This window comes from Hyaena hyaena, unplaced genomic scaffold, assembly GCF_003009895.1.
Source record: "Hyaena hyaena isolate Hyena2069 unplaced genomic scaffold, ASM300989v1 scaffold_503, whole genome shotgun sequence".
Classification (NCBI taxonomy): Eukaryota; Metazoa; Chordata; class Mammalia; order Carnivora; family Hyaenidae; genus Hyaena; species Hyaena hyaena.
This window is the reverse complement of record NW_024081132.1, coordinates 901,845-929,681: the sequence shown is the minus strand read 5'-3', so window position 1 is coordinate 929,681 and position 27,837 is coordinate 901,845. Positions and strand designations below refer to the sequence as shown.

The following is a 27,837-nucleotide window of genomic DNA, read 5'->3' as shown; positions in this document are numbered from 1 at the left end:
GGGCTCTGTGCTGACTGCCAGCTCAGAGCCTGGAGCCTGTTTCAGTCTGTGACTCCCTCTCTCTCGGACCCTCCCCTGCTCACGCTGTCTCTCTCTCTCTCCTAGAAATAAATAAAACATTTAAAAAAAAAAAAAAAAAGAATAAGGATGGATCCTGGCAGAGGAACAAGGCCAAGTAAGTGGAGGGCTTCCATGCAGCGAGATGTTTTGCACAGGTATTATAACCTGGGTGTAGTGAAGAAGGAATTAATGTAAGGGAGGAGGTGGTAACTGGAGTTTAGTTACATACTGGGAATTGATCAAAAAGTAAAAAGTATTAAAGAAAAACAAGAGTCAGGTTCCTTACTGTGGGAGAAAGGAGGCAATGACAAAATTTCAAAACACACAGAACTACAAAAACCACTATGAATACATCTTCAATATAATAGGTGGAACAGTACTCAATGGAAAATCAGCTTTAAGAACACTTTTTTTTTTTTTCTTCCAGAAAAACAAGACTGGGGCACTTGGGTGGCTCAGCTGGTTGAGTGCCCGACCCTTGATTTCAGTTCGGGTCCTGATCCCAGGGTTATGGGATGGAGCCCCACATCAGGCTACATGCTCGGTGTGGAGCCTACCTGAGACTTTTTTCTCTTTCCCTCTCTCCCCCTCTCCTCTTGCCCTTCTCCCCTGCTTGCATGCGCGGGCATTTTCTCTCAAATTAAAACACACACACACACACACACTAAAACCAAACTGACATAAGCATTTTTATCAAGATGATGGAAAAAGAGCATTAGGGGTGCCTGGGTAGCACACCTGGTTAAGCTTTTGATTCTTATCTTGGCTCAGGTCATGATCTCACAGTTCTTAAGTTCTAACCCCATATCAGGCTCTCTAGAGCCTGCTTGGAATTCTGTCTCTCCTTCTCTCTGCCCCTCCCTGTTTGTGTGCGCTCTCAAAATAAACGAACTTAAAAAAAGAAAAAGAGCAATAAAGCAAACCAAAAGGGGCGCCTGCATGGTGTGGTTGGTTAAACATCCGACCTAAGCTCAGGTCATGATCTCACGGTTTGTGAGTTCAAACACCGAACTGGGCTGTCTGCGGTTAAGTGCTCAGCCCACTTCAAATCCTCTTGTACCCTTCCCTCTGCCCCTCCTCCACTTGTGTCTGCTCACGTGCTCTCTCTCAAAAATAAACATTTAAAATAAAATGAAGCAAACCAAAAGAAACAGAAAGAAGCAAAAAAGGTAAAAAAAAAAAAAGATAGAGATGATTTATAATTAATTTACAATTAAAAGATTAATAAGACAAACTGGTAAAGCTGTTTGGGAGAAAAGATACAAGAAGACAGCATGGAAATGGGGAAATAAATACAACAGATTAAGAAATATTATGAGTAAAGCAATTATCATAAGCAATTTATATGCTAATAAATTTGAAAATCTTACACCAGATTACTTCTATTACATGGCAAATCTGGCACAGTAAAAGACTTAAACAGACCACTATATACTGTTACACATACCAAAGACACTTAAATGTAAATCAGAAAATGCCTATTTTCAAAAGGTGAAGAAAGGAAGCTGAATCTCTACTTGTAATTTGCTCTTGGTTAGCAAAGAGATGCTTTGTTAGTGAGCTGGGACAGGTTGGTTCGCACTTTGGCCCAGAACTAAAGTTTGGGACCAGCCTGCACAAAAGAAATAGCTAATTCAAGGACAATCCCTTGATTTGGTTCAGTGGCCCTGTCTAGAGATTTTTAAAATCAGGACGGATTGCAAGACACACTCTGGGAAAGACCAGCATTTAGTATAAACACATTAAAGGAAGCCAATTCACAAAATACTTAGGAAGAAGAAAAATAAGCAAGATGGGATATGGGAGTGGGTGTAAAGGAGAAACACAGGCTCATTTCTAGCTTGTACAACTATGAAGATGACCATCGTATCATTTGCTAATATAAGGAGTAAAATGCTGACTGGTTACTCTTCCTTGAGTACAATTCAGAGTTTTGGGGTTATTTTTTTTTTTTAATTTTTTAATGTTTTTATTTATTTCTAGGAGAGAGAGAGAGAGACAGTGTGAGCAGGGGAGGGTCAGAGAGAGAGGGAGTCACAGACTGAAACAGGCTCCAGGCTCTGAGCTGGCAGTCAGCACAGAGCCCGACGCGGGGCTCGAACCCACAACCGCGAGATCATGACCTAAGCGAAAGTCGGACGCTTAACCAACTAAGCCACCCAGGCGCCCCTGGGGTTATTTTTTAAGTAGACTCTACACTCAACATGAGGCTCAAACTCACAACACCAAGATCAAGAGTTGCATGCTTCACCAACCGAGCCAGTCAGGCACTCCCAAGAGTTGTTTTTATAGAGGTCTATACCTACAACTCCCAGTAATAAATGTAATGTCCATGTAATAGGTTTTTATGGAAAAGACATAACTGCTACATGCTTTCTGTCTTAAGAATTTTGGCTTAAACTACAGAAAATGTGAAATTCAAGGCAGGGAGATGAATCACCCATTAGGTTATTGAGCTGTTAGACACAAAGGAAAAATGCCTCAATTTTAAACATGAGCAGTTCGTTTTCAAACCCCACTAGGCATGTTCCAGTCATCCACTTACATATATGACACATACCATCTTTTCAGTCAATTCTCAATTTCAAATTTCTCTACCAGAGTCCCAGGTGAGGTAATGACTGCAAATGAAATATTAATTGGCAATGCTTTGCTACTGGTGTGAAGTTCTAAAGCTGTCATATAACTTAAAAACTCCCACCATCCTCAATAAACAAACCTAGGATGTGAAGTTATTATCCAAGAGCATGATCTGTGCATGCATGTACAAAGTATGTGGTTTGAGAAAATAGATGACAAATGGGAGTGTTTAGTACAAGGGAACAAATAAAATATGAAAAGAAATTCCTGTTCTGAAAGACTAAAGAGAAACATGATAAAATGCCAATAATGGTTTTATTAGGATGTTGGAACTATGGTTATTTTGTTTTTATCTTCTTTATTAGTCAATGTTTTTATTTATTTATTTTAACAAATAGTTTATTGTCAAGTTGGTTTCCATATAACACCCAGTGCTCATCCCAACAAGTGCCCTCCTCCATGCCCATAACCCCCTTCCCCTCCCCCGCACCCCCATCAGCCTTCAGTTTGTTCTTGGCATTCAAGAGTCTCATGGTTTGCCTCCCTCCCTCTCCCCCACTGTTTTTCCCCTTCTTCTCCCTCATGGTCCTCTGTTAAGTTCCTCCTAATCCTCCTATACGTGCAAACATGATATTTGTCCTTCTCTGCCTGACTTATTTCACTCAGCATAACACCCTCAAGGTCCATCCATGTTGCTACACAAGGCCAGATTTCATTTTTTCTCATTGCCATGTAGTATTCCATGGTATAGATAAACCACACCTTCTTGATCCTTTCGTCCGTTGATGGACACTTAGGCTCTTTCCATGTTTTGGCTATTGTTCAGAGTGCTGCTATGAACATTGGGGTACATGTGCTCCTATGCCTCAGCATTTCTATATCCCTTGGGTAAATTCCTAGCAGTGCTATTGCTGGGTCATAGGGGAGTTCTATTGTTAATTTTTTGAGGAACCTCCACACTGTTTTCCAGAGGGGCTGTACCAGTTTACATTCCCACCAACAGTGTAGGAGGGTGCCCGTTTCTCCACATCCTCGCCAGCATCAAGAGTTCTCTGATTTGCTCATTTTAGCCACTCTGACTGGTGTGAGGTGGTATCTCAGTGTGGGTTTGATTTGTATTTCCCTAATGAGTAGGGATGCTGAGCATCGTTTCATGTGTTTGTTGGCCATCTGGATGTCCTCTTTGGAGAAGTGTCTGTTCATATCTTCTGCCCATTTCTTTACTGGGTTGTTTGTTTTTTGGGTGTGAAGTTTGGTAAGTTCCTTATAGATTCTGGATATCAACCCTTTATCTGATATGTCATTTGCTACTATCTTTTCCCATTCCGTTGGTTGCCTATTAGTTTTGTGGGTTGTTTCTTTTGCCATGCAGAAGCTTTTAATCTTGATGAGGTCCCAATCGTTTATTTTTGCTCTTGATTCCCTTGCTTTGGGGGATGTGTCAAGTCAGAGGTTGCTGCGGTGGAGGTCAAGGAGGTTTTTCCTGCTTTCTCCTCTAGGGTTTTGATGGTTTCCTGTCTCACATTCAGGTCCTTTATCCATTTTGAGTTTATTTTTGTGTATGGTGTGAGAAAATGATCTAGTTTCATTCTTCTGCATGTTGCTGTCCAGTTCTCCCAACACCATCTGTTAAATAGGCTGTCTTTTTTCCATTGGATATTCTTTCCTGCTTTGTCAAAGATTAGTTGGCTGTAAACTTTTGGGTCCACTTCTGAGTTCTCAATTCTGTTCCATTGGTCAATGTGTCTGTTTTTGTGCCAATACCATACTGTCTTGATGATGTATTAGTCAATGTTTTTGTAATGAAATTACTTCGCTCTGCAATTTTTAATAAAATTTTACAAAGTTCTTTGCTGCTGCTGCCTTTTGGAGCTGTGGCCATTTTTCTACAGTGACTAATTGAAGGGGCTTCTGCTTAACTACTGACAGATTTTGAAAAGGAAAATTTTCACCACTTAAAACTTTCTTAGAACTTTTTAAAAACATTGTGTTAGACTAAGTTGGAGGGAAAATCAATATTAAAAAATATATATTTTAAAGTTTATTTTCAGAGACAGTGCATGCGGGGGAAGGGCAGAGAGAGAGGGGGAACAGAGAATCCAAAGAGGACTTATTGTTGACAGCAGCTAGCCTGACACAGTGCTCAAAGCCACAAACTGTGAGATCATGACCTGAGCCAAAGTCAGCTGACTCAGTAACAAACTGAGCCACCCAGGCACCCCATAAAACATATTTTTTTAAAATATGAGATGTCAAGTATGTGGTCTGGAGCTCAGAAAGGTCTGTTCTGGAGACAGAATTTGGGAACAGTCAGTATCTGGTAGATGATGCTTAACGTCAGAGGAGATGAGATCTCAGGAGATTATAAAGACACAAATAGTTTTGAAGTGCTGTCTAGTCCATCCCTTAGTTTCCATTTCTATTTGTCACTCCAAGTTCCAATTATTCACCAATAACGAAAACTGGCACTACCAGTCTCTTCCATTCTCTGCCTCAGCCTCTACTCTTGGCTGCTAGATCTCTCTTCCTAAATCCAGGTTCAAATTATATCACAACACTGGCTGAGAAATTTTGTCTTCCTACCAACTACAGAATAGGATTTAAGTTCCTCAGTCTGATAGACAGAAGTAAATGTTGCCCCATAAGTAATCCCCCTCTGAAATCTGCAAAGTACTTTGTGCCTTCTAATGCACTTAACATTTGCTCCTTCCAGTATAGTTATAAATGTTGATCTTAATTCCCAAGCAGGCAAAAAACCTATTAGCTTCTAGAACTTCCTGCCTTGCCTTTCTTTGAAACTCAATAGCATCTAACATGGTCCCCAGCATGTGGTAAGGATTCAAAGGTTTAATTAATTTTTTACAAATTACAATAAAGCAAGGATGCAGAAAATAGGAACCCTCATACACTTCTGGTAGAAATATAAAATGGTATAGCTGCTGAAAACAATTGGCAGTTCTTCAGAAAGTTAAACATGGAGTTACCATATGACCTAATATCTCCACTGCTAGGTACATACCCAAGAGAAATAAAAACATATGCCCACACAAAAACTTATAAGTGAATGTTCACAGCAGCTTTGTTCACAATAGCCAAGTAGAAACAACCCAAATGTCCACAAACAAATGAATAAAGAAATAGAATGTGGTATATCCATTTAATAGAGTATTATTCAGCTATAAAAAGGAACGAAGTCAGGGCATCTGGGTGGCTCAGTCAGTTAAGCGGCTGACTTCGGCTCAGGTCATGATCTCACGGTTCGTGGGTTCGAGCCCCGCGTCAGGCTATGTGCTGACAGCTAGCTCAAGAGCCTGGAGCCTGTTTCGGACTCTGTGTCTCCCTCTCTCTCTGACCCTCCCCTGCTGTCATGCTGTCTCTCTCTCTCAGAAATAAATAAAACATTAAAAAAATTAGAAAAAAAAAGGCATAAAGTACTAATACATGCTACAATATGGATAAACCTTGAAAACATTAAGTGAAAGAAACCAAATACATAAAGTGACACATACTGTATGATTTATATGAAATATCCAATCCACAGAGACAGAAAACTGATTAGTGGTTAACAAGGGCTGGAGGTGAGGAGTGTGACTGCTTAATGAATATGAGATTTATGTTTGGAATAACAAAAAAGTTCTGCAACTGTATAGTGGTGATGGTTGCAAAACACTGTGAATGTATTTAATGTCACCAAATTGTATACTTTAAAATGGTTACAGTGGGGGTACCTGGCTGGCTCAGTCAGAAGAGCTTAAGACTCTTTATCTCAGGATGGTGAGTTCAAGCCCAACACTGGGCATGGAGCTTACTTAAAAAAAAATTTTTTTAAATGGTTATGATGGTAAATCTTAAAGTGTATTTTGCCACAATTTACAAAGTATAATAAGGCTGTAGTTTAGTCAACAGAAATAGTCAATATTAAATATAAAGAGGTGGCTCAGTTGGTTAATCGTCCAACTGTGGCTCAAGCCATGATCTTGCGGTTCATGAGTTCGAGCCCGCATAGGGCTCTGTACTGTCAGCACAGAGCCTGATTTGGATTCTGTGTCTCCCTCACTCTGTTCCTCCCCCACTTTCATGAACACTTTCTCTCCCAAAAATAAACAAACATTAAAAAAAATAAACACACGGACAAATCTATTTAAAAATAAATAAATATAAACAATGCTCTCCATTTTTATTCAGGTTTTATCTAAGAGTTTTTGCTCTCTCCCTGTAACAAGTGTATCAGAATTATCTGTACCCAAATACTTGATCCAAACAAGCATTCATAAACATCTGTTGAATATTCTACCTTTTCCAAACCTATGACTTCATATATGCCTGGCAATCTACAAAGTACTTCACAACATGATCTAATTTTATCTCTTATAATTAAGCTTGTAATGTAAGTAAGTAGAGGATGTCCCTGACAAGGACCTTTGCTCAATCTCTTCTACCTTAGGCTCCCTTTACCACTCTGTTTCTGATCTCAATCGTCATTTTCTCCAGTCCAGCAGTGTCACCATCTACTATTGGTAACTTCAACCTCTTTCTGCACTGATTTCACTGCAATTAACAAAAAAACACACCCACTTCTCCACCAACTTTGAACAAAATCCTTTCCTAGAGTCTATATTTCCCTCTAGTTATTTAAGTTCACTTGTCTTCATTCCTTTTTTTTTTTTTTGAGAGAGACAGAGACTGGGCGAGTTGGGGAGGGACAGAGAGAGAGAGAATACCAAGCAGACTCTGCACTGCCAGGGCAGATAGAGCCCTATGCAGGGCTTGAACCCACAAAGCCGTGAAATCATGACTTGACTGAAACCAAGAGTCCAATGCTTAACCGAATGAGCCACACAGACACCCCTCCCTTCATTCTTTTTTCTTTAATTTTGTTTGTAATATTTATTTGAGAGAGAGCGCGAGAGAGAGAGAGAGGGAGCGAGGGAGAGGCAGAGAGAGAGGGAGACACAGAATCTGAAGCAGGCTCCATGCTCTGAGCTGTCAGAACAGAGCCTGAGGCAGGACTTGAACTTATGAACCGTGAGATGGTGACCTGAGCCCAAGTTGGATGCCCAATCAACTGAGCCACCCAGGCAGGCGCCTCTCCCCTTCATTCTTAATAAACTTATATAGAGTAGTATATCCCTTAGCCTTCATTTTATCACTCCCCATTTATTCCTCAGTCCACAGCTAATTACTTTTCCTTCACAATTCCAAACATAACTCTGAACACAGATATGTCCTTCTAATTCCAAAATGTGATGGGTAGCTCCCAGTTTCTTTACCTCTAAATGAAAGCTATGCTATTTCACATATTGCTTTGAAGAATAAACCAAATACAAAAATTAGAAGCACATTACATTTTAATTAATTCTTAGTCAAAGGATGGATTAAATTAAGTACAAAGCCAGTATTTACTCCTACTCAGGAAGAATTCTTGAAACACTGATCATGTAACTCCTAACATACACTTTATCCTTTCCTCCTTTCTCCCACTAACACCAGATTAGCCATCCATTCCAGAGGTTAACAAGAAAAAACTGAGGCAGGCTCTAAAATGGTAAGGGACTTATCTAAGGTAACACATCCAATAAGCAGCTAGGTCAGGCCTGGAACCAAGCCTTCTAATTTCACTGCATTCTGCATTACACTGGATCTTTTTTTTTTTTTTTAAATTAATTAACTTATTTGAGAGAGAGAGCACATGCACACACACAAGCAGAGGAGAGAGCTAGAGAATCTTAAGCAGGCTCCATGATCAGTACAGAGCCCAACATGGGGCTCGATCTCACAACCACGAGATCATGACCTGAGCTGAAATTAAGAGTTGGACACTTAACCTACTGAACCACCTCAGTGCACCTACACTGTGGTTCTTATTCTCCAATTGTAAAATATGATTCCTAAAATTAGAAAAAAACAAAAACAAACAAACAAAAAAAACAGTTCCTTCCATAAGCCTCCTTAAAGTCTTATGGAGCAAATATACTAAATAAGGATATTAATTAATTTAAATATAGAGGTTTTTTGCACTCCTCTCATTATTTGTCCATGTTAGCAGAGTCTGGCTTCCAGGCAAAACTGAAAGACTTGAAAAATACCTTTTGTTGATAAGAAAAAAACATATAATGAAATGTGGCTAGTAGGCACATAGTTCCTCATCTTAATAAAACTACAGGGGTGCCTGGGTGGCTCAGGTCATGGGTGTGGGAGTTCATGAGTATCCAGCCCACCACTAGGATCTGGGCTGACAGCATGATTGAATCCTGTCTCCCTCTCTCTCCAGTCCCTCCCCCACTGGCACTCTATCAAAAATACACACACACACACACACACACACACACAAAACATTATCAGGCTTATGTCAAATACTGGCTAAAAGGTGGAAGTAGACTTGGGAGAGTTTGAAGGGAACTTCTCTACTTTTTACTTTCATATGCTCACTTGTTTAAAACTGATCTGCCTGAAAAAAAAAAAAAAAAGAAAAACAAAACAAAACAAAACAAAAAAAACTGATCTACCTGGGCGCCTCAGACCGTTGAGCGCCGACTTCGGCTCAGGTCACGATCTCATGGTTTGTGGATTCAAGCCCCGCATCGGGCTCTGTGTTGACAGCCAGCTCGGAGCCTGGAGCCTGTTTCGGATTCTGTGTCTCCCTCTCTCTCTGACCCTCCCCTGCTCATGCTGTCTTTCTCTCTCTCTCAGAAATAAATAAAACATTAAAAAAAAATTTTAAACTGATCTGCCTAAGGCAGCCCCTATAATCAAAGCATCATGGTGGTTCTTTTTTCCCATCTCCCTGGTTCAAAAGTGTCAGTCTCCTGCTCACCCATCTTACTGTGGTGTACTACCTTAAGCGTATTAAAAATAAAAATAAAAAGGCTTTTGATTAATATTGGGAGTCTTCTGATTGTGGAGTGTGATGACAGGAATTTCTGTTTAATGGTCTCGTCTCTTGGGTCCCTAGCTATTATCAAAGAATGCCTTGGTTCGGAGAGCACAGAGAATGTGGGTAAGACATAGAACATTATTTAATGTAGGTAACAGACTCAGCAATACTCCTTGTATGCTGGAAAATGAATCTAGTGTGAAACTCAGCAAGGACTCGTACTGCACCTAAAACTATGTCTAAGGTACACGAAGAATGTGTCCCAGTTTCACATTTCATGATTCCAAGCTGTTGAAAAGATCTAAATTTACTTCCAACAGATCAACGTTACATATTTGAATAAAAGGAACATATTATAAAGTTTGAAAACATGTTTTTAAAAAAGAAATTCAAATGCATGTTAAGGTTTATACTACTTTAAAAAAAAATGTTGATTTATTTTTTAGAGAGAGGCAGACAGGCAGAGAGCCAGAGGGGAAGGACAGAGAGAGAGGGAGACACAGAATCCAAAGCAGGCTCCAGGCTATGAGCTGTCAAGCACAGAGCCCAACACAGGCTCCAATCCATGAACTGTGAGATCATGACCTAAGCCAAAGTCAGACACTTCACCAACTGAGCCACCCAAATGTCCCTACATTTTCTTGAATATAGATATTCAGGACATGAAAAAACATTTTAATTAACTTAAGCTGAAACATTTCAGATATTATAAACCTATATTTATTAAAATTTTTTTAATGTTTATTTATTTTTGAGAGAGAGAGAGAGAAAGAGAGAGACAGTGCAAGTGGGGAAGAGGCAGAGGAAGAGGGAGACACAGAATCGGAAGCAGGCTCCAGGCTCTGAGAGCTCATCACAGAGTGTGACTCGGGGCTTGAACTCATGAACCGTGAGATCATGACCTGAGCTGAATCGGATGCTTAACCAACTGAGCCACCTGGGCACCCCAAATTTATATTCATTTTTAAATGCAAATCTTTTGTTACTGTCATATATCAAGCATTTCAATGTACATTTATTCATCCCTACCATATTATTTGCTTAAAGTGACTGTGAATTACACTGTTTAAAAAAAAGTTCCTAGCAAAATAAATCACACTTAGAAACAGAACACCTATGTCTATACATTAGGTAGGACATATGTTCTTGAAATGCAATCTAGAATATGCCTTAAACTTATAAACAACAAAATACACTTCATTTAACTCCAATAATTTCTCTCTCTCAGATGCTGACATCCCATTTTAATTCTGTCTAAAGCATACATCTTCAACCATGAAATTTCTATTTCTACCTGCACTAGATGCAATAATTCAAAAATTACCTCTATTACACCACTGAGCTTGAGAAAAATCCAAAAATATTCAGTATCTAATTTTTAACCAAACCTTGTGTTTAATTTTAGATTCATAAAAAAAAATTCCTAAATAGTCATTTGGTAAGTTTTCTCCAGTAAAGGTTTTTGGGTCTATCTTTTAGAAACTGAGAAACGTAATGACTGGGTAACAAATCACTGAACAATCCGTTTATGATCTGTGTACAAGCATACTTTGTGGAGATACTGCAGATTCAGTTCCAGAACACTGCAATAAAGCAAATATCACCAAAGACCTAGTCAAATGAATTTTTTGGTTTCATAGTGCACATGAAAGTTGCTAGGGCACCAGGGTGGCTCAAATCAGTTAGGTTTCTGACTTTGGATCAGGTCATGATCTTGCGGTTTGTGAGTTCAAGCCCTGCATTGGGAAGCCCCACATCGGGAAGCCCTGCATCGGGCTCTGTGCTGAAACTCAGAGCCTGGAGTCTACTTCAGATTCTGTCTCCCTCTTTCTGCCCCTCCCCTGCTCATGCTCTGTCTCTCAAAAATAAATGTTAAAAAAAAAAAGTTGTTTACATGAGGGGTGCCTGGATGGCTCAGTCAGTTAAGCATCTGACTCTTGATTTTGGCTCAGGTCATGACCTCAGTTTGTGAGAACCATGTCGGGCTCTGCACTAACAGCGTGGAGCCTGCCTGAGATCCTCTCTCTTCCTCCCCCTCTCTCAAAAATAAATAAACGTTTTAATAAAAGTTGTTTACACTATACTGTAGTCTATGAAGTGTGCAATATTATCATGTCTAAAAAATGTACATATAGCTTACTGAAAATACTTCATTGCTAAAAATGCTAACCGTCATGATTTTTCAACTAGTCATAATCTTTTTGCTGGTGGAGGGTCCTGCCTTGGATGTAGGTGCAGCTTCTACATCAGCACTTGGTGCTTAACCTTGTACTTTTTTGTTGTGGAGATGACTACTTCTGCCAGCTTGGAACTTTTCTTCTACAAGAGTTAGGGTCTTGCTCTGGATTAGGTTTTGGCATAAGGGAGTGTTATGGTTGGTTTGATCTTCTATTTAGACCACTCAAACTTTCTCCATGTCAGCCATAAGACCAATCCACTTTTTTATCATTCATGTGTTTGCTGGAATAGCACTTTTAACTTCCTTCATGAACTTTTCCTTTGCATTTACAACTTGGCTGTTTGACACAAAGGGCCTAACTTTTGGGTATCTTGGGTTTCGACATGCCTGCCTTACTACGCTTAATCATTTCTAGTTATTGATTTAAATATTTATTTTATTTTATATTTGAGAGAGAGAGAGCAAGAGCATGCAAGCGGGAAAGAGGGGCAGCTTGCTTGGGGCTCTCTCCCTCTCTCTTCCCCTGCTGATGCATGTATGTGCTCTCTCTCTCTCAAAATAAATGAAGATTAAAAAAGAATAAAGTGAAACACCTGTGATTCTTCCTTTCACTTGAATACTTAGAGGCCACTGCGAGGTTATTAAATGGCCTAATTTCAACATTGTTGTGTCTCAGGGAATAGGAAGGCCTGAGGAGAAGGAAACAGGGGAGGAGCCAGAACACACATTTAAAGTTCACCATCTTGTATGGGAACAGTTAGTGGTGCCCCAAAACAAGTACAATAGTAATAGCAAATTACCCTGATCACAGACCACCATAACAAATATAATAATAATGATAATGAAAAACTTCAGAAATATAGCGAGAATTACCAAACTGTGACAGAGACATGAAAATCCTGTTGGAAAAATGGCACCAAAAAACTTGCTCAGCACAAGGTTGCCACAAATCTTCAACTGGAAAAAAAAAACATAGTATCTGTGAAGCACAATAAAATGGTATGCCTATACTGAATTGAAAAAGGATATAACCTAGTTCTCAGCTAAAAGATCACTACAAATAACTTTTGATAATAGACGGTGAAATGATTCTTGGTAAATAAAGAGTTCAAAGAAGTGAGTGGCAATATCATGTAAGTTTCAAACCATACACGGCATTCTTAGAAATCACATCCATACAAAATATAGAAAGAACTTACACAACTCAACACTCAAAAATAAAATAAAAATCCCATTAAAAAATGGGAAGAAGACATGAACAGACATTTCTCCAAAGACATCCAGATGGCTGACACATGAAAAGATACTCAACATGACTTATCAGAGAAATGCAAATCAAAACTAAAATGAGATATCACCTCACTCCTGTCAAAATAGCTAAAATCAAAATACAAGATGGGGCACCTGGCTAGCTCAGTTGGTTGAACATGGAACTCTTGATCTTGACTCTTGAACCTCAATGTGGGTTCAAAAGAGAGATTATTTTAAAAATAAGGGCACCTGGGTGGCTCAGTCAGTTAAGCATCTGACTCTTGGTTTCAAACTCAGGTCATGACCTCATGGTTCAGGAGTTTGAGCCCTGCATCAGGATCTGCGCTGACAGTGTGGAGCCTGCTTTGGATGCTCTCTTTCTACCCCGTCCCCTGCTCATTTCTCTCTCTCCCTCAAAAAACAAAGCAAAACAAAAACAAACTTTAAAAAAATAATAAAAATACAACACAAGAAACAAGTGTTGGAGAGGATGTGGAGAAAAAGGAACCCTCATGCACTCTAGGTGGGAATGCAAAGTAGTTCAGCCACTGTGGAAAAGAGTACAGAGGTTCCTCACAAAGTTAAAAATAGAACTACCTTATGATCCAGCAATCACACTACAGGGTATTTACCCAAATACCAGATCACTAATTCAAAAGGATACACAAACCCTTATGTTTATAGCAGCATTATTTACAACAGCCAAAATATGGAAGCAGCCCAGATGTTCATCAATTGATGAATATCCCGGATACCGAAGATGTGGTATAAGGGTGACTGGCTGGCTCAGTTCGTAGAGTACATGACTCTATCTCAGGGTTGTGAGTTAGAGCTTCACACTGGATGTAGAGATTGCTTAATAAAATCTTAGAAAAAGATGTGGTATACACACACACACACACACACACACACACACACAGTAACATCATTCAGCCAGAAAAAAGAATGAAATCTTGCCATCTGCAACAACATGGATGGAGCTAGAGAGTATAATGCTAGGCAAAGTAAGTCAGAGAAAGACAAATACCAGATCATTTCACTCATGTGTGAAATTTAAGAAACAAAAAGCAAAACAGCAGCAGCAACAACAACAAAACAAGCAAAGGGAAGAAAATGAGAGAGGCAAGCTAAGAAACAGAGTCTTAATTAAAGAGGACAAACTGATGGTTACCAGAGGGGAGTGGGTGGAGGGATGGATTTAAAAAAAATTTTTTTTAATGTTTATTTATTTTTGAGAGACACAGAGCATGAGCAGAGAAGGGGCAGAGAGAAAGAAGACATAGAATCTAAAGCAGGCTCAGAGCTGCAGCTCAGAGCCTGACATGAGGCTTGAACTCATGAACCATGAGATCATGACCTGAGCCGAAGTCGGACATTTAACCAACTGAGCCACCCAGGCGTCCCTGGAGGGATGGGGATTAAAGAGTACACTTGTGATTAGCACAGGATGTATGGAAGTGCTGAATTACTATGTTGTATACCTGAAACCAATGTAACACTGTATATTAACTGGAATTTATTTTTTTTAATTTAAAAAACTTTTAAAAAGAAATCACATCCATAAATCCGTAAAAGTTGAAAAAAAAAAAAAGGAAGTAACCTGATATTGTTTTCATTTTAGTAACTTTTTCCGATAGCACTGATTATCTATGTAACTTATCTTTAACTGTCTCCCAATGAATCAACCACAAAGAACACTGACACTTAAGTGCTCAATATATTATCTGCTGAATGAGTGCATAAACCAATGAAAGGATTGCTAACCAAAAGGCAGTACAGTTTCACCTTCACAAGGTAATCTCATACTGCTTTGCAATGAGGTGTTAGCAGTTTACATCACCAGCAGGGGTTATTTTAAGAGTTCCATCTGTTCCTCACACTCACCAAGCTACATATTGCCAGACTGGCAGTTATTCTTTGTTCTACTGGTAAGTATAAAATGATCACTTACTGTGGTCTTCATTTGCATCTTTTAATCTATTTATCATCTCTTCGTGTTTCTTTTTTGTAAGGAATTTTTATCTTTTTTTTTTTTATGTTTTATTTATTTCTAGGAGAGAGAGAGAGACAGCTTGAGCAGGGGAGGGTCAGAGAGAGAGGGAGTCACAGACTGAAACAGGCTCCAGGCTCCGAGCTGGCAGTCAGCACAGAGCCCGACGCGGGGCTCGAACCCACGAACCGTGAGATCATGACCTAAGCGAAAGTTGGACACTTAACCAACTAAGCCACCCAGGCGCCCCAGGAATTTTTATCTTTTAACCATTCCTCCTTTGGTTGCTGATCTTTCTCTTCCTTATCTTTAGTAAGAAAATTACAAGAGACCCCAAATATCTTTTCCAATTTCGTGGGATACCTTTTCCAACCTCATGGGTTATCTTTTGAGGAACACAAGTTCTAAATTCAAATGTGATCATTTACCTAGGTTGTCTTCTTAGTTTTATAGTTTTGCCTTTCACATTTAAGACTTCAGTCAACACTGATATGTATCTGGTATGAGGTCCAGGTCCAAATCCATCGTTTACCATGTGAGTAGCCAACTGTCCTGGAACCATTCTTTCTCCACTGATTTATAAAGCCAGCTTTCTTATAAAGTGTTTTTACATATGTATGTGTCTGTTTCCAGGCTTCTGTTCCACTGATTTATTTATCTATTCCCACACTATTACCAGGTGTCTTAACTATTATGGTTTTATAATATGATCTTAATATATAATAGGCCAAGGCCTCCCCCTATACATATACATTACTGAAGGCCCTAGCTATCCTTTCATGTATATTTTAAAACAAGCATGGGGTGGGAGGTTGATATAACACTGCTTAGAAATGAGTCGGGGTGCCTGGGTGGCTCAGTCGGTTGAGCAGCTGGCTTCAGCTCAGGTCATGATCTCACAGTTTGTGGGTTCGAGTCCCGCATCGGGCTCTGTGCTGACAGCTCAGAGCCTGGAGCCCGTCTTAGGATTCTGTGTCTCCCTCTTTCTCTGACACTACCTTGCTCACGCTCGCTCGCGCTCTCTCTCTCTCTCAAAAATAAATAAAACATAGAAAAAGAGAACAATAATGAGTCAATCTAAATCAATACGGGAAAAATAATATCTTTACGATAAATCTCTAAATTATGAGTATAGTCAATCTCTTACTTAGGTATTCTTTACAGCCTCAATTGAACTTTTAAAATTTTTTAAGAAAGAACTCTTACAACTTAACAATGAAAAGAGAACACAATTAGAAAGTGGACAAAGGATCTGAATAGACATTTCTCCAAAGAAGATATACAAATGAACACTAAGCATTGGAGAATGCTTAATATCATTAGCCATGAGGGAAATGTAAATCAAAGCCACAATGAGATACTATTTCACACCCACTGGGATGGTTGTAATAAAAAAAGACAGACATAATAACAAGTGTTGCTGAGGATGTGAAAAATCAAAACCATCAGACACTGCTGGTAGGAATGTATAACGGTGCAAACACTATGGAACACAGATTCTCAAAAAATTAAACAGAATTACATTATAACCTAGCAATTACACTCCTAAAAAGATCTAAGAAAGATCTAAGCATATGTTCACATAAAAACTCGTACGTCAATGTTCACAGCAGCTTTGTTCATAATAAACAGCCACAGAAAGGGGACAATTCAAATGCCCATCAACAGATGACTGGATAAATAAAATGTATTCTTTTCATACAACAGATCACAACCATAAAAACAAATTAAACACTGATATGTAGTACAACATGGATGAACCTTAAAAACATTATGCTAAATGAAAAGAGTCATAAAAGACCATATACTGTATAATTCTATTTATATGAAAACTCTAGAACAGGCAAATCTACAGAGACAGAAAGGGGTTAGTGATTAGTGGTTGTCAATTGATTAGCAGTTGCCTTAGGGCAAGGTGATTGCTGATGGTTATGAAGTTTCTTTTTGGGGTGATGAAAATGTTCTAAAACTAGATACTGGCAGTGGTTGTACAATTCTGTGAGCATACTAAAAAAAGTCATTGAATGTACATTTAAAATGTGTGAATTTTAGGGGCACCTAATTTTAGGGGCTCAGTCGGTTGAACATCCAACTTTGGCTCAGGTAGTGATCTCATGGTTCCTGAGTTCCAGCCCCACACCGTGCTCATTGCTGTTGGCACAGAGAACTGCCTTGGATCCTCTGTATCCCTCTCTCTGCCCCTCCTCAATGATCATGCACTCTATTTTTCTCTCTCTCTAAAATAAACACTTAAAAATAAATAAAATTTAAAAATAAAATGTGTGAATTTTAGATTATGTGAATTACGTAAATTTTATCTCTATAAAGTAGCCTTAAAAAATCAGGACAACAGGGGTACCTGGGTGGCTCAGTCCATTAAGCATCTGACTCTTGATTACAACTCAGGTCATGAACTCACAGTTGGTGAGTTCAAACCCCACATCTGGCTCGTGCTGACTGTGCAGAGCCTGCTTGGAATTCTCTCTCTCCCTGTTTGCCCCTCCCCTGCTCGCTCTTTCTCTGAAAATAAATAAATAAACTTAAAAAAAATTAGGACGACTGATAAGGGATTGGGAGCTTACAGTACAAAGTAACACCATGCAAAGTACTTTCTTGTCAGAGGAGAGAAGACTCATCATTTAGTATATGGATCAGACAACTATCACCTTAATCCAAAATCAATTTCAGCAATATGAAATAAGTCAATGAGGTACTACGTGTTTTATTAATATATATTTTTTAATTTAAAATATATTTTATTTATTTTGAGAGAGTGCACGAGCAGGGTAGGGGCAGAGAGAGGGGAGAGAGAATCCCAAGTAGGCTCAGCTCTGTCAGCACAGAGCACAATGTAGGGCTCGAACTCATAAACCATGAGATCATGACCTGAGCCAAAACCAGTTGGACACTTAACCAACGGAGCCACTCAGGTATTGCATGTTTCGTAACACTGTGCAGAATGAGATATAGCTATGATGTATTCCAACCCAAAAATGTTCTGATGTGAATCTATCAAGTTCTTAGACATACACTTTAGAGAAAAATACAGGAATTAAAGGAACAAACTTGACAACAGAGAATGCAACTGTACAAAACTATTCTCAGGACAGATAGTCTCAAACTCAAGTGTCACTGAAAAATAAGGTATGTTAGATTAAAGAGACATAAAGAAATTAAAGTGTTACATGCAGGGGCGCCTGGGTGGCTCAGTTGGTTAAGCGTCCTACTTTGACTCAGGTTATGATCTCATGGTTCGCGAGTTTGAGTTATCAGCTAGAAGCATACTTCAGATCCTGTCTCCCTCTCTTCCCCTCCTCCACACACACGCGTCTCTCAAAAGTAAACATTAAAAATAAAAATAAATAAAAACATTATAAAGTGTTACATGCAACAAGGTTTTGGATCAGATACTATTACTGAACAAACTAGCTGTATGACTGTACTTTAGATCAACTGGGGGAATTTAAATAGCACCTGGATATGAGAAGAAACGAACATTTATTCACATGAAGAGTGGTATTACCAACTAAAGGAGCAAGGTGTAAGTTAATCTCGTTTTCATAAAATAAAAATAAAAACCTACATATATGTGCTTAGAGAAAGATCTGGAAATAGTGCACTAATTACATTAGTGATTTCCGGATGATGAGAACACTTTTATTTTTTGCATATTTCCTAATATTCTATCCAGCATATGTACTGCTTTTATAATAATAAAAGAATCTTGTAAAGACAGAAAATCACATGGGGGAGCTTTAATAAACAGTGCACAAGCCTTATTCCAGCTAAATTTTATTTTATTATTTTTAAAATTTTTAATATTTTGTTTATTTCTGAGAGAGACACACACACACAGAATCTGAAGCAGGCTCCAGGCTCTGAGCTGTCAGCACACAGCCTGACACGGGGCTCAAACCCACAAACCGTGAGATCATGACCTGAACTGAAGTCAGACCCTTAACCGACTGAGCCACCCAGGTGCCCCCCAGCTAGATTTTAAAAACATTGAGAACTACTGCTTTTAAAAACTGGGAGTGGATATAGGGCGCCTGGGTAGTTCAGTTGGTTAAGTGTTGGACTTCAGCTCAAGTCATGATCTCGCGGTGCGTTCAAGCTCCATGTCCAACTCTGCACTGACAGCTCAGAGCCTGGAGCCTGCTTTGGATTCTGTGTCTCCCTTTGTCTCTGCGCTTCCCCTGCTCACACTGTCTCTCTCTCTCTCAAAAAAAATAAACGTTAAAAAAATTTCTTTTTAAAAACTGGAGTGGATAAAAGGGAAAACTCTTGTCTAAGATTGTCTTTAACAAAGACATTCATATAAGTTCTTCACTCATAAGGTAGGAGACTACCCTAAAGAGATAGTCACAAACAAAATCTATAAGGAGCAAATTATATTAGCCAATTTTATAAATCAGGGTCTTTGGCTGAAAAAAAGAAACCATAGTTAGGTAGATTAAATAGAAAAGAAGATTATCAGAAATATATTGGGAATTCAGAGAATGAATGAGAGCCTCCTTGACTTTGCAAACATGCAGAAACCAAGGTAAAACTAAGCAGTCAAAATCACCAACCCAGGTCACACCACAGGAACAGTCCCTTAGGAAACTCCCCCACTGGCATTGCCATGGCTATTGTCACCAGCCAATGGAGTGGATTCTAAACTGTCCTTGCTTCTCTGCATCTCTCTCACACCAGATGCAAGTCCCCAATCAAGTGTATGTGATTGGCAGAAGTTGGGTCACAAATGCCAGGTGTTCAGGACAGAAAGTGTATGTGTAGGTATATATATGTGTGTGTATGCATCAATTTACATACACACAGCCTTTCCAGTTTCCTCTCCCACTAAGATTCACAAAAAGGATATATACAAAGGGGGTTAAAATGGTAAACAATCAAAAGAAACAACAAAGGATCACTTTAAAGCCCAATTAGAACGTCTAACATAGGAATCTTGCCAGTTTTCCCTTCAGTGATAAACTAATCACTGTGCCACCTTCTGCTTCATTGTTGCAAAAAACATTTCCTGAAAGTAATTTCAGAAACTATAAAATTTTTGAAGAGTAAAACTTATTAATTAACCTTTTTCACATAATCTCCTTTCCAATACTTCATCATTCAGTGGTCACCAACACTTGCTGCAACCATAACTAAACACTATTAAATCACAAAAGTTCCAAATAAGAATAGTTTATTATAGAAATATATTTATTATCTAATGGAATCCAGACACATTAAAATTTATTGGCTGTAAGATTCAGATAACTAAATGCATTAGATTTATACAAGTATCTGAAACCACAAGGTTTTAGAAACAGCAAAAATGTTTTCACAGCATTTGCTTCCAACGGCACTGTATCAGCTACACTACGAACAAACAAGCCATTCAACAGTGATAAACTTTTATCAAATTTCTGCAGCTCCACTGACCCTGAAAGGCTCCAATTCCCTAATAGGGAAAAGAATATCTGTCACATTAAAAAAACAATTTATCATTTTTATAACTGAGAGAGTATAACAGTAGTGTAATGTGTCACAAGACACGCATTTTTACTTCAAGTTCATTTTACTTATAACCATTCCTTTTTTTTTTTGAAAGAGAAAAAGGGGCAGAGAGAGGATGAGAGAGAATTCCAAGCAGGCTCTGTGCTGTCACCACAGAGCCCAACATGGGGTTCGAACACACAAACCATGCATCATGATATGAGCCAAAATTAAGAGCTGAATGCTTAACAAACTGAGCCACCCAGGCACCCCAACGTACAAGCATTTCTACAAATCTCTTCGGAAGAATAAACTTGGGTTCTAATCCAACCATTACTTTTGAGGTAGACTGGATCTAGCTGGTTCTGCCATGTACTTAGCTGCATAACTTTGGGCAAGTCAATTCATCTCTTTTTGCTTCAAATCTTTATCTGTAACTTGGAGACTGTTAGAAAGTTGAGGATTAAATGGTGACTATAGGTAGTGTTGAAAATATGCCCGGGAGCTCCTGGGTGGCTCAGTTAGTTTAGCAGCCTACTTTAGCTCAGGTCATGATCTGGCAGCTCATGAGTTTGAGCCCCCACATTGGGTTCTGCTTGGAGCCTGCTTGTGATGATCTCCCCCGCCCTCTTCTCCCCTGCTCTCTCACACATGCGCACGCGCGCGCGCGCGCACACACACACACACACACACACACACTCTCTCTCTCTCTCTCTCTCTCTTTCAAAGATAAATAAGTAAACAAACAAAAAAAAAAGAATATTCTGGATGTTTTCCCTCGGGGAGTGGGGAGAGAAGTACCTGGCCTATAGTGAGCATTCAATAGGTGCTAAGAATAAAGTGTTTAAGGGAGTTGGGAGTAGGGCATAAGCAACAGGGGAAAAAGTTTTGAGAAGAAAAATTTTCAAACCAAATATGCTGAGAAAACTACTCACTAGTAACCAAAACCAGAAAACAAAACCATTGTAAACCCAGCATACTCAGCTCAATTTTATAACACCGTAAGTACATACTAGGAAGAAAAAAAGAATGGGAAAAAATCGCCTGAAAATTAATATTACGTTGGCAAACCAAATACTCCCTTTTACATGCCTATCAAAGGACAAATAACTCCTCTAATTACCTTATGCTGCTCAATAGACAAATTTTAAGAAAATGATATGAGAACCACTGAACAAACCAGAAAAAAATAATCCCGAAAGGCACAGAATCACCTATGAAGTTAGTCTTCTCATCCCCACCCCATCAAATCTCAATCTAAACCTTAATACCCAACTACCAATTCATAAGAAATTAGAAAAATCTAAAATGTGGCAAACTGTGCAGGATAATCCAGTTTCTTTAACAAAATGCAAGGTAAAAAAAACACAGAAGAAACAAAGATTAAGAAGCTTGAAAGAATATCAACTATGGGGGCGCCTGGGTGGCTTAGTCGATTAAGCATCCGACTTTCGCTTAGGTCATGATCTCGCGGTTCGTGGGTTCGAGCCCCATGTCAGACTCTGTACTGACAGTTTGGAGCCTGGAGCATGCTTTGGATTCTGTGTCTCCCTCTCTCTCTGCCTCTCCCACCCCTCTCTCTCAAAAATAAACATTTTTAAAAAATAATAAATAGGGGCGCCTGGGTGGCTTAGTCGGTTAAGCGTCCGACTTTCGCTTAGGTCATGATCTCGCGGTTCGTGGGTTCGAGCCCCGCGTCGGGCTCTGTGCTGACTGCCAGCTCAGAGCCTGTTTCAGAGTCTGTCACCCCCCCTCTCTCTGACCCTCCCCTGCTCACGCTCTCTCTCTCTCCTAGAAAGAAATAAAAATAAAAATAAATTAAAAAAAAAAAGAATATCAACTATGGTATGTGGGAACTAGATTCTGATTCAGATAAACTAGAAAAATAATACCTAAGAAAGAAAACTTTCGCATGCAACATTCTGTTCAGATTTCACTAAATTTGATTTGATTGGTAAAAGGACATTTCATTAAAGATAATTTCATACAGTTTATTTAATAATTATGAGGTGAGAGAGAGAGAGAGAGCACGAGGTGAGGGTGAGGGAATCCCAAACAGGCTCCACACTATCAGCGCTGAGCCCAGTGTGGAGTGTGAACTCACAAACCGTGAGATCATGACCTGAGCTGAAGTCAGATGCTTAAGTGACTGAGCCACCCAAGCGCCCCATGAAGTGCATCGTTTCTGAGAATGCTACAAATATCATTTATTTACTACAGTAACTCTACAAGAAGTTACTATTATCCCCATTTAACAGAGGAAGGAAAAGGCATAGAAATTTCACTTTAAACTCTCCCAAGGTCACAAGGCTATAAGTGGCGATGCTGAGATTCAAATCCAGGCTGTATAACTGGTGCCCTTAATTACCACACCATGGCATCTCTGCACCAGATGTGGTGGAAACTGAGCTTTAGAAAAAGAGAAAGGTGCCTGAAACCAGATCTCTCATTATGTTATGTAAATTACGTTAACTTCTTGGAACCTCTGTACACTCACTTGTAGAAGGGATAATATTACCTATTTTTAAAAAAGTATTTTGAGGGGCGCCTGGGTGGCTTAGTCGGTTAAGCGTCCGACTTTCACTTAGGTCATGATCTCGCGGTTCGTGGGTTCGAGCCCCGCGTCGGGCTCTGTGCTGACTGCCAGCTCAGAGCCTGGAGCCTGTTTCAGTCTGTGACTCCCTCTCTCTGACCCTCCCCTGCTCACACTGTCTCTCTCTCTCTCCTAGAAATAAATAAAAATATTAAAAAAAAAAAAAAAGTATTTTGAGGAATGAGATTATATATATTGGACTCTATTACAGCCTATAGCTTATGAAGCCCACAATAAACTGCCCTTCCCACCATACCTCATAAGACTAATTAAAAAGTAGAGCTAATAATTCATAAACACATAGCAGTAACACTGGAATACCTCTACCTTTTAATTATCCACAGAGCCCCCAAAACAACTTTTCAACATACTTCAAAGATAGCAATCATTCAAAAATGAATTTTTTATATAACAAAATTTAAACTTACAATCAGCAGAAATAAGAGTTTGAAATCTAAATTTAGAGTATGGCCAAACTGGCACGCCTGAGTGGCTCAGCGGTTAAGTGTCAGACTTCTGCTCAGGTCATGATCTCATAGTTCGTGGGTTCGAGCCCCATGTTGGGCTCTGTGCTAGCAGCTAGCTCAGGGCCTGGAGTCTGCTTCAGATTCTTTATCTCCCTCTCTCTCTGACCCTCTTCTGCTCATGCTCTCTCTCTCAGGAATAAATAAAACATTAAAAAAAAAAAAAGTATAGCCAAGCTTAAATGAATTTGATTTTCCTGAAAACAAAATGTATTCCACACACAGACCTAATGCTCAGAAAAGTGTACTAAGACTTGGCTCATGTTGATGATTCTAGCCTGGCATCTGGTTAACATAGGGCAAAGCAGTTTTATCATAGAAAAGTAAGGTAAACATAATAAGTATGTTAAAAGTCAACTCCTTCAAGAAACACAGTTTTCTAAGTTGTTATCCTATGAACATTTTCTTCCCACTTATCTATTAAACTATTAGTGGCAAAATGTTTTATGGTCATTTAGGAATTTCTAGCGCTTAACACACTGAAACTGACACCACAGTTTAGCCTCTAGCATATCTTGAAAAAAAAAAAAAAAAAAAAAAAAAAATGTTTGCTTTAGTAAAGGAAAATAACTATTTGACTCCTTTAAATACTTGCCCAGGATATCTGAATTCATCTATAAAAACTCGATTTACATAACATTAGCAATATTTTACCTTATTAGTTAAGATTATCTGTGGACAAAAAAAGTTCAGCTATTTTTTCTCAACTTTTTTTTTTTTTTTTAACTTAACTAGGTTGATTATAGCCAGTTTTGTTTTGGGCACACTATGATGGGAAATAAAAATCAGAGTCTCATTTAGAAATGACTTGGACAGCTAGATCTCATCTCACCAAATATTACATTCCAGACAATGGCAACTATAGTCACATATGAGGGAACATGTTATCTATGCACCACCTAGATTTTTCCACTCATCTATTTAGGAAACCATAAATAATCCACTACAAAAGTTACCTTTTCCATGAAGTACTTTTTTAGTTGAGATCCTTTAAAATTTTTGTGCCTCTCACCTTTCCAATAGTCTCATTTTCACTGATAGAGACAGCACCCACTCATAATGGTGAAGCACAAGGACTTAGATTAGGTCTCTGCACATTAGTTATCACTGTTACTAAGTACAAACAATTTAACCATAAAATAAAGATATGCAATCTGAAGTATGATTCCGAATTGTGTACTGTATCTATAACAGAATTTAAAAATGAATTAAAAGCAGAGGGGCGCCTGGGTATCGCTGTCAGCTGAGTGTCTGGCTCTTGATTTCACCTCAGGTTATGATCTCCAGGTTAGTGGGATCAGCCTGCGTCAGCTCTGCAATGGCAGCTGGGAGCCTGGTTGGGATTCTCTCTTTCCTCTCTTTCTGCCCCTCCTCCCGCGTGCATTCTCTCTCTCTCTCTCTCTCTCTCACACACAAAAAAAACAAACATTTAAAAAATAAATAATCAGAATTATAAGCAGAAATGTGTCCCAGATTTCTTATCATTCCAAACTTACTAAAATGGTTCCATGTATCCCCCTCAGCCAAGCTTTTAAACAGCCACTGATGAAAAAAACCTGTGTACTGCATTTATTAATAATATAAAGTCTTCCTAACATCTCCCCTTATTTCAAGAACTCTGATAAGATACTATAATCAACTGAAAGAATTATTTATATCAACGTGTACAAACCATTTTGAACATCCAAGTTTATGGGTTCAATAGGCAAAAGGTCAAACACAAAGCAGCTGACTTGTAATTTCTGTAGAGCACTTCAAATGCTTTTCTTGTAAAATCACCAAAATAATTTAAAAACAAAAAAATCCTAGGAACACTGACAAAAATAAACTTTTCTGTTGAAAGAATGTAGTATGTTAAATTGAAACTGACTCTCCTAAGGAAGATGACGGCTTATTTTACTATTAATTCCCAAGTTCTCATTTACGATTAGAATTTTATTATCTTTTAGGCAGACTGCAACCTGAAACTCAAGCACCTTCTCAAACACTGAAGTTACCTATTTTTGGTTTCCACTCTATGCCTTTTTGTTTTCAGTTAAACTTCTGGATCTGATGGTTTAAAAGTGGGGGACAGGGGCAAACAAAAAGACGGCCTTTTGTTTGAAAGGGCACAATAATCAGGCACTCCACAACTAAGTTCGTTTTCACTAGTTGTCTCACAGCGTTGCAATCAATGTCCCAAACTTATAGGCACTGATTCCCTTTCAAGTATTACACAGAAAAGGCCAAAAAACTTCAGAAGTCCGTCAAATTACAAATCTGAGTCTTCTGAAGACTACCAATCACTTTACTTTTGGATTGGATTTACAAAGGAACGTGTGACTTCTGTTACTAAAACATGAACCACACCATTAACTGTTTTTTTTTTCCTGGTAAGCAATAAATATCAAAGTTAAGAGTAAGTATTTCAACAAATATGACAAACCAAACTCAGGGCACAAAGCTGGCTGACAGAATGATCATCACAGCACAATTTCAAAACTATAAGCAACCACACACACACACGCACACACACACAACCGCACCCACTCTTACGTAAACTTTTGGAGTAAGCAAACTTCTTTGGCCTCACCTTTGTTTTCACCTAGCAAGGACTCTTCAAGACACCAATTGCAAGAAGACCAAAATATCAAAAGATTCAGTTGCTGCCCTCGTAGAAGAAACAACCAAAAATTTAAGACATGGTAATGTATTTAAGTTGCCGAAGCTTAGGGCACTTCCCAAGCTACAGCCATTTTAGGTTCAGCCTTTCTTTTGAATTTCACGGGGGTGGAGAGGTAGATTTAAAACAGTAAAAAATACTTGCTAAAACTCTTCAAAATCAACCAGCTTTTTTTCGGAGAAGGGAAGCGATCCGTAGCTGTTGGATACCGACTTAATCTAAATCATAGAAAAATACCTCGCTACCACAGAGAACCGAAAACCTGGTGGTTAAAGCTCTTCTTTTCCCCTCAGAGGTCCCACATTTGACTTAACTATTTTTTTCCTCCTTAGGTTTTCCTTTACTGGAAAACAAAAGCCCTTGGTTCTAATTTAAGAAGGAAAGAAAAAGAAACCCGTAAACCAAGCCACCAAGAAGCCGGAACGCCTGGAGAGGAGCCAGAGAGCCGCAGGTGAGCGTTCCGACCCGAAGACCAAAGTTGAAGTAGGAGCGCTCGGGCAAAGCCGCTGCAACACTAGACTGCAAAGCTCCTCGCGCGGGGGGAGGTGCCCGGTCCGCACCACAGGACTGTGAGCCCTGAGGCTCCTCTCGCCTTCCCGGAGCCGACCTACACCAACCACCTGTGAGAGAGACCCTCCTTCAACTAGTTTCAACAGCCGGTTGATCAGGCACCGGGCGGAGCCCCTAGCCGGGACGACTCAAGATCCCCTACCGCCCGTTGCCCGGAACCCCTACTCACCCAGCAGTGGCGGGGCTACAGCTTGGGACCATACGCGGAGTCTGAGGGCGCGTCCCCAGCTTCCTGATCCCGCAAAGGTGGAGAGCCCACAACCATAACAAAGCTCTTCCCAAAATGGCTGCCCGGCCCACACGGCCCAGGAGGGGCAGGGGGGAGGAGCGACAACCAGCCGGGCCCTCCCCCCGACCACGCCTCACACACGCCCACCCACTCGCCCCGCCCACAGGAGCGCAGGCGCAGGAGCCCTTCTCGGGTGACCCTGCCGGCGCCCCACTCAGCCAACGTTCTGCCGCGTGAAAGGCGGTTATTCCGTGCGTGGTCCCCAATCCCCCCTCACGGCCGCTTGAGGCAGTGCCCCCACCCCTCTGCCGACTTGAATTCTCTGCCTTTCCTCGCGCAGCCTGAGACGGAGAGACCAGCCGAGTTTGGTATCCCTCGTCTTATCCCCCGGCTCAACTCCAGGGCCTAGATGCGTGTGAATGAGTGTGTGTGTGTGTGTGTGTGTGTGTGTGTGTATTGCTTTTCCCCGCCCCTTCAACTTCCCATACCCCACTTCTGAGCATGCTCGCATCCCCAAACTACCCGTAAAAGCACTAGCAAACCGGTTTCGTAGGATCCTGTGTTTTCCGACCCTTCCCACCGTCTGCTTTTTCCTGTGCGCGCGTCGTTAAGATTCCAGCCCCCAGCGGGCCACACCGCCCGACTCTTGAGGCCTGCGCTGCTGGTCCCGACGCGCTATACCCGCTGGGAGTGGTAGTTCCGCCTGATGGCTGGCGTCATGGCGTTGGCCCAACGCAGGGCAGATTTCTATCCAAAGCCTGCTCCTATGCCTGGGCGGAGAAGTTGTTTCTCTGACCCAGAGCCTTATTGGATATCGCACTACTGGAAGGGGCGGCGCTGCCAT

General features: G+C 39.9%; 1 protein-coding gene across 3 annotated transcripts in view; it reads right to left on the bottom strand.

The window, feature by feature from the left end:
• GPBP1L1 (GC-rich promoter binding protein 1 like 1) overlaps window positions 1-27,628 on the bottom strand; it is a 69,156-nt gene extending 41,528 nt beyond the window's left edge. The window contains exons 1-2 of one of the 3 annotated variants that reach the window (XM_039254803.1): window positions 26,934-27,087; window positions 12,567-12,650 (exon numbers count right to left, since the gene is read on the bottom strand). The gene's annotated coding sequence lies outside the window, so the exon portion shown is untranslated. Of the gene's footprint in view, window positions 1-12,566; window positions 12,651-26,933; window positions 27,088-27,535 lie in introns of those variants that run through there. The other 2 variants (XM_039254804.1, XM_039254802.1) reach the window with 2 other exon arrangements.
• Between the last annotated feature and the right edge of the window lie 209 nt (window positions 27,629-27,837).